Genomic DNA, 12,418 nt, shown 5'->3' on the forward strand with positions numbered 1-12,418 from the left:
CAAGCCAAGCAGATGTAGACATACATACAGCTAAAGTGTCGTAATCATTTCTCAAGAAATTCTCTGATAGAGGTGTTTGAGGTTGGGGGAGTATAAAGTCGTGAATCAACTGGTTCCTTCTCTCTCTCAAGCACTCGCACGCACGCACACACACACACACATTTACATACATACAAGTATTTAGGCTGCTGATATGCTACGGCCTTTGACATTCTTGTTGATTCATATCCATCCGCCATTCAGCTTTTTTCTATTCCCCTGGTGCCAGTTGTCCAGTAATAATTTCTTGAAATGAAATGGCATTGAGAAACTGCTTCCTAAAATGGCGTTTACATTGTTTTGTGAATGGCCTGCACTACTTAAATCAAGTGGTCAAAACATGTTCATTTTCAAACTCAACATATGATACACACTTAAACGACCCATACACTAACACTTTAATCTTTCAGAATTCACTCAACCTTTGTTTATGTGCTCAATAGCAAAGACATACAAGCACGTGATTTCAACAGAACTAAGCTGGTAGAAACTTGGGAATCATTGTATCAGCAATCCTGTGGCTTGACCTTTTGAACAGGCGTTCACACCACAGCTCAGCTGATTGAAGCTCGAAGCAGGAAATGGAAGCTCAGCGATTACCTGGAAAGGGTTTTCTGGGTATTACCAAATACACACAGAGTTCTAATTAAGATAAAACTGGGCTGAACCACAAACCAAGAGAGAGTGAGAGAGAGAAAAAAAATGAGAAAAGAAAGCAAAAGTTTTTGACTTCCTTTTAATTCGATTTGGTCTATACAGTTTTATAGTTGTTCCATTTGGTCTGCAAAGTGATCCCAAGGTTTAGTTAACGAAGTAGCATTTTGTTTCTGGTCGCTAAGTCAACTACTACTTAGCTAAATGGCTATTTATTGAAATGTGACACATCCATGCCCAGAAAGAGAATAATTTGAAAACAATATCAATATGATCTGTTGTAGGCCTATGTAGCTTCATAATACATGTGTTTAATCATTCAGTTGAAGATGGACGTTCCATCACAATACATGTAATCAGGTTTCAGTCGCTGGTCGACCAAAGTGTTGAATAGTAAGGAGCTATTTCCAGCAGTCAAAAGCCCAAATCTCCCTCTAGTGGCCTCATGGGTGGAAGGTTATTCATATATTTTTTTAATAATTTCATTATAAATAAATATATATATTTTTTAAACTGCTGAAAAACTGCTGTTTTTTTATATGTCTTCTGTGATGTATATAAAGCATAATATTGGGATGCAAACTCAAACTTTAATACATTTAAACTCCTAATCTGACATGGTACAGGTGTCTTCTTTTTTTAAGCCCATAACCATGTGTGTGAGGTGTATACTTTGTTTCAAAGTAGATCTGTTTCAGACTACCAAGAAGCACTCTGTGTAACTCTGATTTAGCCCACTGCAATAAAAGGTGTTAATACAGTACAGTACAAATCAATCTGAAAATACTTCACTTTTTTTTCTGCAATAATATAAAAAACCTCACCATGACACTCCCCTAACCATGACACTCCCCTAACCATGACACTCCCCTAACCATGACACTCCCCTAACCATGACACTCCCCTCACCATGACACTCCCCTCACCATGACACTCCCCTAACCATGACACTCCCCTCACCATGACACTCCCCTCACCATGACACTCCCCTAACCATGACACTCCCCTAACCATGACACTCCCCTCACCATGACACTCCCCTCACCATGACACTCCCCTAACCATGACACTCCCCTCACCATGACACTCCCCTAACCATGACACTCCCCTAACCATGACACTCCCCTCACCATGACACTCCCCTCACCATGACACTCCCCTAACCATGACACTCCCCTCACCATGACACTCCCCTCACCATGACACTCCCCTCACCATGACACTCCCCTAACCATGACACTCCCCTAACCATGACACTCCCCTCACCATGACACTCCCCTCACCATGACACTCCCCTCACCATGACACTCCCCTCACCATGACACTCCCCTCACCATGACACTCCCCTCACCATGACACTCCCCTAACCATGACACTCCCCTCACCATGACACTCCCCTCACCATGACACTCCCCTCACCATGACACTCCCCTAACCATGACACTCCCCTCACCATGACACTCCCCTAACCATGACACTCCCCTCACCATGACACTCCCTCACCATGACACTCCCCTCACCATGACACTCCCCTCACCATGACACTCCCCTCACCATGACACTCCCCTCACCATGACACTCCCCTCACCATGACACTCCCCTCACCATGACACTCCCCTAACCATGACACTCCCCTCACCATGACACTCCCCTCACCATGACACTCCCCTCACCATGACACTCCCCTAACCATGACACTCCCCTCACCATGACACTCCCCTCACCATGACACTCCCCTAACCATGACACTCCCCTCACCATGACACTCCCCTCACCATGACACTCCCCTCACCATGACACTCCCCTAACCATGACACTCCCCTCACCATGACACTCCCCTCACCATGACACTCCCCTCACCATGACACTCCCCTAACCATGACACTCCCCTCACCATGACACTCCCCTCACCATGACACTCCCCTAACCATGACACTCCCCTAACCATGACACTCCCCTCACCATGACACTCCCCTAACCATGACACTCCCCTAACCATGACACTCCCCTCACCATGACACTCCCCTAACCATGACACTCCCCTCACCATGACACTCCCCTCACCATGACACTCCCCTCACCATGACACTCCCCTCACCATGACACTCCCCTCACCATGACACTCCCCTCACCATGACACTCCCCTCACCATGACACTCCCCTCACCATGACACTCCCCTAACCATGACACTCCCCTCACCATGACACTCCCCTCACCATGACACTCCCCTAACCATGACACTCCCCTCACCATGACACTCCCCTCACCATGACACTCCCCTCACCATGACACTCCCCTCACCATGACACTCCCCTCACCATGACACTCCCCTAACCATGACACTCCCCTCACCATGACACTCCCTTCACCATGACACTCCCCTCACCATGACACTCCCCTCACCATGACACTCCCCTCACCATGACACTCCCATCACCATGACACTCCCCTCACCATGACACTCCCCTCACCATGACACTCCCCTCACCATGACACTTATGTAATATCTACCTAAGCAGACCGGATTCCCTTCTTGCTACTTTAAAACATGTAATGATTTCAAAGCAGTCTTCGCCCTCACATCCAAGTCTTCATGGTATAGAACACATTATCTCCACAACCTTTTGATGTTTGATTTTCTCACATTGAGATTTTAGCTAATTAAAAAGCCACAAATGGAGGGGCCGAGCAGTTTAATACACTGTGGTTGAGTTGTTTGTGAAACTCCCATAGCCATTAATGGGAGCGGTATCAATTATGTGTTTCAGGAGAACTATGGGCCTGGCTTTGAAGTGGGTAGACTGATTCACTCCAAAATACATATTTTCACAGCGTGAGCAGCAGGTGAACAAAGCATTCTGGATCCGCCCAGACTTTGACCAATAAAGCGATGCGTGTTGCGCCAGCTCAGCTAAGATACATTATCATCACTTTTTACACCTTGGCTTCAAAGGGGGGATTTTCTCATTCAAGTAATTTGGCTCGAATAAACCAGTTTCATATTCACTATAATGGCAAACCCCACTGAGTGAAACTCAGAGTTAGCATTGTGGTATCATGTAAAGTTCACAGTGAACCCACAGCGACGAGAAGACTGCGTCATACCGATAGACCATAATGCTTAGGGGAAAAGAATACAAAAACACAAACACACGTTTCAAAACATATGTTTTCCGCTTTCCCCCTCCTTTTAAATCATGTGCTCCAGAAATGGCAACCTTATCCCCTAGTGTGTTGCTATGAGTCAGCCAGTGCAAATAAGGGGAATGTCCCCTTCACCGAGCCACATAAATAGAGACATGTCTTTTCATCTTAAACAGGAGAGTAGTAATGAATAACCACTAGTGATAGGGGAAAACATTGTTACAGTTACATATCGCAAAATTATTTTGGAAGATATTATATCGATCCTTTGACTCCAAGTAACAATTCAATGAAAAAGTAGGTAGCTTTAGCTAGCGCTAGACGGCTGTACTTGCGTCAAAATGCCAGTATTGTTCATCCTATAGCTTGTTCTCCATCTTCTTTTTAAATAGTGAGCCAACATGTTTTCAGCACTTTCATTTCCATGACTGATCAAAACAAATTTTCGCAGGATCACACGTCTCTCTGCAGCAGACATGTAGTGAGCAATATGTTTGGAACATCAAATCACAAAAAAAATTGGTGTATCGAATTGCAATACATATAGAATTGTGAGAATCATGAGTATCGCAATACATGTCGTGTCGGCACCTAAGTATCATGATAATATCGTATCGTGAGGCCCCAGATAATTCCAAGAATTCAACCAGTTCATTCTAAGAATGGAAGTGTCCTTAAGTGGATGTTGATGTTATCTTGGTGCTTGAACACGTTGCAGTGCTGGGAAGTCCAGTTTCATACCATGTTACCCACTAATGCATCCATCTATGGTTATGTTTCTACGCAGACATGCGCTCACACATACTGAGCAGAGATTACGATCTGGCAGGACTGAGTATATGTAGAGGTCTTGATTATGGAACAGATTGCAGCTGGTGGGGATCTGCTCCAGCACACACACACACACACACACACACACACACACACACACACACACACACAGAGAGACACACAAGTGCGTGGGGCAGACTATTGCGAAATGCTGTGTTTTTACCCCTTGGTTTAACATATTTTCATTATTTGGAGATTTATGTAATAGCCAGCAACGTAGGATGAGCAAATTTCTGTCCCATTTGTTATAGGGGGAAAGGGAGGGCATTACATCACTGATAATTAAAACAATGCAGGGGAATGCTGTTGTGCTTTCAAGGTTAATGGACTTCAGATGAGACATCGGAGGCTCGAATTGGACAGTACGGGAAAAATGTAACAAGGACCAATATTTAAATACATTTGCCTTAATACATTTGCCTCATACATCTTCAATAACAACAGCTATGATAATATAATAAACTTCTGTAGACATTACTTTGCAGGCATTTCAATGAGAGAAGATGATCCCAAATGCACAGAAAAAGGCATTTTCTCTCAGCCGAGTCTACTCTATTCCATAGGATCAAGGATACAAATAATCACCCAAAAAATAAACGAAGACAGACTGTTATGTTGAAAACAAAAAAGGAACTTTTGCTTTTACCACCAGGGAAGTCCACTTCCTGCCTACGTTCACCACCATAGCCTTTTCCTCAAGCCTGGGAATACACACGCCTGCACAGGGTTACATTCTTTCATGTTGTTTCACATTCATCTGATTTTATACATCTCTGTGGTGAACAGCAACTTCCAACTGCGGAATAGACAAAAATACATGGAGGATAGTAAAGAAAGAAAGAAAGAAGAAATTAAAAAATTAAAAAAAGAGAGGAAGGAAGGAAGAAAGAGAGAAAAGAAAGACAGAGAGAAAGCAAATAAAAAAATGAAAGAAAGAGAAAGAAAGAGAGAGGGAGAAGGAAAGAGAGAAAAGAAAGAAAAAATAAAGAGAAGAGCAAATGGAAGAAGAGGAACGGAAGACAGAACGAGAGATGGGAAAGAGACAACTAGAAAGAACAATTATGAAAGCGAGAGAGAGACTTTGTGGGGGTGGTGACCAGACCACGTGGAGGCCCAGATAGGATGGAAAGAGAGACTTTGTGGGGGGCGGTGACCAGACCACGTGGAGGCCCAGATAGGATGGAAAGAGAGACTTTGTGGGGGTGGTGACCAGACCACATGGAGGCCCAGATAGGATGGAAAGAGAGACTTTGTGGGGGGCGGTGACCAGACCACGTGGAGGCCCAGATAGGATGGAAAGAGAGACTTTGTGGGGGGCGGTGACCAGACCATGTGGAGGCCCAGATAGGATGGAAGAGAGACTTTGTGGGGGGCGGTGACCAGACCACGTGGAGGCCCAGATAGGATGGAAAGATTCTCCTAGCCAGTGGAAAGAGAAAACACTTTTCCAGCATTAGCTCGGTAAAGGGGGATTGTTAGGGGGCTGCTGCTGGAAATGCTTCAATCTGGGACCTCATCTCGTGTTTCCCCCAACCATAGGCTGCGCGTGAGTTTTAAGTTTGGTGAAGCTCATTTTCACCATCATCGCATGTGCAGACTTATTATACATTTTTCAATGTAACTTTTATTTAACAAGGCAAGTCAGTTAAGAACAAATTCTTATTTACAATGACGGCCTACATCGTCCAAACCCGGACGACGCTGGGCCAATTGTGTGACGCCCTATGGGACGCCCAATCACAGCCGGTTGTGATACAACTTATGTGAGCCTACTGTACTATTCCTAATGTGATGAGTTGATTGGATAGTCCTAATTTAAGCTAATAATGTAACTCAATCACTGTTCGCAAAAAAAGACTGTTCAATGCATGGCTGAGCGCGTATAGCGTAGAGTAGACCTTGGCTATAGGCTAAAGGCCAGGGATCATTAACTACATTCAGCCACAGTCCACCATAGTGCCCTCCAAGCTCGTCATCAAGCTCGAGACCCTGGGTCTCGACCCCGCCATGTGCAACTGGGTACTGGACTTCCTGACGGGCCGCCCCCAGGTGGTGAGGGTAGGCAACAACTGAGCCTTCTCCTGTACTCCCTGTTCACCCACGACTGCGTGGCCACGCATGCCTCCAACTCAATCATCAAGTTTGCAGACGACACAACAGTGGTAGGCTTGATTACCAACAACGACGAGACGGCCTACAGGGAGGAAGTGAGGGCCCTCGGAGTGTGGTGTCAGGAAAATAACCTCACACTCAACGTCAACAAAACAAAGGAGATGATTGTGGACTTCAGGAAACAGCAGAGGGAACACCCCCCTATCCACATCGATGGAACAGTAGTGGAGAGTCGGGCTGTATCACCGCCTGGTACGGCAACTGCTCCGCCCACAACCATAAGGCTCTCCAGAGGGTAGTGAGGTCTGCACAACGCATCACCGGGGGCAACTACCTACACCACCGATGTCACAGGAAGGCCATAAAGATCATCAAGGACAACAACCACCCGAGCCACTGCCTGTTCACCCTGCTATCATCCAGAAGGCGAGGTCAGTACAGGTGCATCAAAGCTGGGACCGAGAGACTGAAAAACAGCTTCTATCTCAAGGCCATCAGACTGTTAAACAGCCACCACTAACATTGAGTGGCTGCTGCCAACACACTGACTCAACTCCAGCCACTTTAATAATGGGAATTGATGGGAAATGATGTAAAATATAACACTAGCCACTTTAAACAATGCTACCTAATATAATGTTTACATACCCTACATTATTCATCTCATATGTATACGTATATACTGTACTCTATACCATCTACTGTATCTTGCCTATGCTGCTCTGTACCATCACTCATTCATATATCTTTATGTACATATTCTTTATCCCCTTACACTTGTGTCTATAAGGTAGTAGTTTTGGAATTGTTAGCTAGATTACTTGTTGGTTATTACTGCATTGTCGGAACTAGAAGCACAAGCATTTCGCTACACTCGCATTAACATCTGCTAACCATGTGTATGTGACAAATATAATTTGATTTGATTTGATTCTTTCTTGAATGGATGGTCAGGGGGCTGCAACATAATTACAAATAATTAGTTCTTCTCCTTTCTTTGCACGGGAAGAATTTGGCCTTTTAAAACACATTTCATGCAATTCTACTACACTTTATAAACTTAGCAAAAAAATAATAGTCCTCTCACTGTCAACTGCGTTTATTTTCAGCAAACTTAACATGTGTAAATATTTGTATGAACATAACAAGATGATGTCTGATGTCTGGTGAGAACCTGCCTTACAACAGACCTACAAGCCCTCAGTCCAGCCTCTCTCAGCCTATTGTGGACAGTCTGAGCACTGATGGAGGGATTGTGCATTCCTGGTGTAACTTGAGCAGTTGTTGTTGCCATCCTGTACCTGTCCCGCCGGTGTGATGTTCGGGTGTACCGATCCTGTGCAGGTGTTGTTACACGTGGTCTGCCACTGCGAGGACGATCAGCTGTCCGTCCTGTCTCCCTGTAGCGCTGTCTTAGGTGTCTCACAGTACAGACATTGCAATGTACTGCCCTGGCCACATCTGCAGTCCTCATGCCTCCTTGCTGCATGCCTAAGGCACGTTCACGCAGATGAGCAGGGACCCTGGGCCTACCCTCTGTACACTTTTAGTGTCTTAACGACCGTTCCACAGGTGCATGTTCATTAATTGTTTATGGTTCATTGAACAAGCATGGGAAACAGTGTTTAAACCCTTTACAATGAAGATCTGTGACGTTATTTCGATTTTTACGAATTATCTTTGAAAGACAGGGTCCTGAAAAAGGGACGTTTCTTTTTATGCTGAGTTTATGACTGGAGACATTAGCAGAATCATTTTTAATACGACAAATTACAGTGCAGCCCACTCTGCTGACACTGACAAGCAGATCAATGAAAATAACGTTGTCTGATGCATATATTAGGCCTACGAGAAGTGGAGACACAATTACAATATGATATCCTTCTAACCTGGAGGAGGAAATTATTGTCCAAAAACAAACTTTCAAGTGTTCACTGACCTAAAAATGATAAAGAGTGACTATGCGCACTCACCGGGGATATTACCGATGCTCTCTCCATTGTTGATCTCCATAAGGCTATAGACCTACAACTAAGTTGAGAATTTGGATAACTAAAAGACAGATGGGAGTCTTTTCATTGTCTTCTCCTTACAGCAATAGCCATTTTCTTTCCAAACTATGTTTTCCCTCGATTTAATTTTGAAATATTGCGATATGCCTGGCTTGGCCTCTCTACTTTTCACTGACAGTCGCATCTGAACAATCATCTATTTGGTATTTGCAGTGAGCGCTGCTCAAATGGCCATCTTTAGGCAATGTGATTGAAAACAATCCACAGATGACTTTTTTTAAGAAGCTCATGATCCTTTGTGGCCAAATCATGCTTTCTGGTGTAGGTGCCTATTTTGAAGGATTTGTTTGTGTATAGATAGGAGTAGGCTAATGAGGCTATATCATTTTGGCAATTTAATTCAATTTACTTTAAGGGAAGCTTATGCCCCCAACCACGATGTAAGCAGAGCTCACAACCAGACTGGTCTCTTCCACCCCCGCCACCCCCAACTTCCCCTGACACCCACGCACACCTCCCCCTGACTGACTCCACCACTCCGTCAACACCCACTCCTTCCTCCCTCTTTGTCTTGGGCTGGAAACCAAGGAAAAGTTCAATGACCTCTCTTAACTCTCTCTTATTCGTTCTGCGTGTTTTTTGGGTATCAGCTGAGCTCATTCTGGCCATGTAAAGGAATGAGAGGAAAGCATTGATGTAAGGGTGAGTGAGACAATCTGTCTTTATTTTGCTTTCTGTGCAATGAGCTTGTAGCTGAGTACCAGTCTGCTTAACTAACACTCCTTGTACTCTGTTTCATTATGACATGACAGGAGTGGCAAGGAGTGGAATGACTGGTACTCAGGCTAATAGGCTTGGGTAGCACATAGAGAGATGAAGAAAGTGAGCGCAAGAAGAGAATCTGAGATGATCCTCACCCACTACATCATCCTCTCCTCAAGCTCTTCAGCACCAAATCTCTTCTAACGCACATAAGAGGCTTCCCTGATCAACGGAACAATGGATACCCAAAACAGGGGCCATCCATTATTGAACCAAAAGAGCAACACTACTCAATCAACAGTACAGACTGAATACCGACTGGGATACCACAACTCTCAAATCAGACACCAAGATGCTGTCTCTGTCGAATGTTGAGCTTTTTCAGACACCTGAACAATTGCTTCAAATTCTACGAAATGTAGAACTTTGGGATTCTTGAGTATGTGAAATAACTTTTGAGGATCCCTTGATCTTCAATGCTTCAGAGAAGTTTCTCTTCTACTTGAAATACAAGGTGAATCACAACTTTGCATTTAATTAGTCTTCACCTTAACTCTTCTCTTCTATTGTCCTCATTAGAGGCAAGATCTTCTCTATCAATACTGTATCAAGCGTTGAGAAAACATGGGCAGCATGGGCTCCACCTCCATCTGGACCTTCAAACAAAAGTTGACAGAAAGCCAGAGTTGCCAATTAGCACAGAATGATGTTATTTTCTCCCCAGTTATCGCTCTCCAAACAGAACAATGAGGATCAGCGGTTCAGGCCGACCCACGCTCCGGTTACATGTTTCTGCTGCGAGGCCCAGTTTGTGTGAGCGTAATCCTTGAGAAAGCAGCTTTTTACAAAACACAAAGAGCAATGCTGGAGCCAGGGACCTCATCACCAGATAAAAGTGTGGAACAAACTATTTCCCCCTATGAGGCAAACTGTCTGGTGTTATATCAGGGAGAGGTTTTACCATGCGATGAGTGCTGTGAAAACATGACTTCACCTGAGAGTCAAATGGGACTATCATATCTTGGATGTAGGATTGGTGTATACTGTTGGTTTGAATGACTGTTGCTTGTTGAAGAGATATTTCTGTTCAAAGGCTGCATTCAAAAACACGCATTGTTATTAAGATCCAATAAAAAATTAAATTTCACAATATAATTCTGTCTTTTTTTGTGCATAATATTTCAGCGTTTACTGACATGTACCATTTGCAACAATGAGAATGTCCATTTGAAATGTGAAAATATAATAACACTTCATAAGTGGTGTCATAAAATGTTTAATTCATATTGAAAATAATATGACATCTTCATCACGCATGTCTTATAGCATTATAGCGGCTTAATGACCTATTGCCAGCTTTATGGTACTTAGAACTGAGCATCTTAGCCCCCAGGGTTTCTATTATGATGTTTGAGTTTGTTCTCCTTTTGCAGGGGGGAATACCAAGGGGACTTTCAATTTCTGTCAGGTGAACAAGATGGTAAACAGAACAGAGATAATGCCTGATAAAATGGGGATTTTCCAACTTTGCATATATTTGCATTCGTGTCAAAACAGGATAGTTGGGCCCTTTCTCTGTGTTTCAATTTGAAATACAGTTTTGAGACTCAAAACTTGTTTTCGAATCACCGCAAGAGCCAACTGGTTCTTTCAAACGGAGGCAATTAAATAAAAAAAAAACAAGAAAAAAAAAACGATCAAAATCATCTCTGTCGCATTGTACCGTGCTAATATTTGGTTAGCATTTGATGACCTCTCATTCACAATGCATTGTACCGTGCTAATATTTGGTTAGCATTTGATGACCTCTCATTCACAATGCATTGTAGCGTGCTAATATTTGGTTAGCATTTGATGACCTCTCATTCACAATGCATTGTACCATGCTAATATTTGGTTAGCATTTGATGACCTCTCATTCACAATGCATTGTACCGTGCTAATATTTGGTTAGCATTTGATGACCTCTCATTCACAATGCATTGTACCGTGCTAATATTTGGTTAGCATTTGATGACCTCTCATTCACAATGCATTGTACCGTGCTAATATTTGGTTAGCATTTGATGACCTCTCATTCACAATGCATTGTACCGTGCTAATATTTGGTTAGCATTTGATGACCTCTCATTCACAATGCATTGTACCGTGCTAATATTTGGTTAGCATTTGATGACCTCTCATTCACAATGCATTGTACCCTGCTAATATTTGGTTAGTATTTGATGACCTCTCATTCACAATGCATTGTACCGTGCTAATATTTGGTTAGTATTTGATGACCTCTCATTTACAATGCATTGTACCGTGCTAATATTTGGTTAGCATCTGATGACCTCTCATTCACAATTCTGTGATTGGGATTGGGGGTCCCATAGGGCGGCGCACAATTGGCCCAATGTCATCCAGGTTTGGCCGGGGTAGGCCGTCACTGTAAATAAGAATTTGTTCTTAACTGACTTGCCTCGTTAAATAAAGGTAAAACAAATTGTACCGTGCTAATAATCCTTCACAATGCATTGTACATCTGCTAGGAAAGGTTGACATGGACAATGTGGTCCAGCCAAAGCAATATGATGCCCGCAGATATCCTGCCAAAGCCACAATAGTCCGTCTGGTGTGTTTAATACAAGGAATCAGGGTGGAAACACAGGTACCGTTAACGTCTGAGGGGTCAAGGTCTCCAAACTGATGTCAGCTCTCCATTCTCAAGGTCTCTCTCTCCATCTCTGTGTGTATAGCACTGTCACTGAAGCCATAGTGCTAATGCAACCGCTATCCTGCCGTCAAATATCCAATATCCATTGCGTTGTTATCCTTTTAGTCTGGTCTTCTTCAGTGGCAGCCCTGGGGGCATCAAGTC

General features: G+C 43.7%; 1 protein-coding gene and 1 long non-coding RNA gene across 2 annotated transcripts in view; one reads left to right on the forward strand and one right to left on the reverse strand.

Annotated features, from left to right (window-relative positions):
• Positions 1–12,418, reverse strand: part of LOC109909828 (apoptosis regulator Bcl-2-like) — a 76,416-nt gene that overhangs the window by 40,793 nt on the left and 23,205 nt on the right. The gene's annotated exons all lie outside the window — the stretch shown is intronic.
• On the forward strand, positions 9,326–10,707 carry LOC116354819 (uncharacterized). Its single transcript, XR_004204044.1, has 2 exons — positions 9,326–9,495; positions 9,606–10,707. It is a non-coding gene; the product is annotated as an uncharacterized LOC116354819 (long non-coding RNA).

Source organism: Oncorhynchus kisutch, linkage group LG18 (genome assembly GCF_002021735.2).
Source record: "Oncorhynchus kisutch isolate 150728-3 linkage group LG18, Okis_V2, whole genome shotgun sequence".
Classification (NCBI taxonomy): domain Eukaryota; kingdom Metazoa; phylum Chordata; class Actinopteri; order Salmoniformes; family Salmonidae; genus Oncorhynchus; species Oncorhynchus kisutch.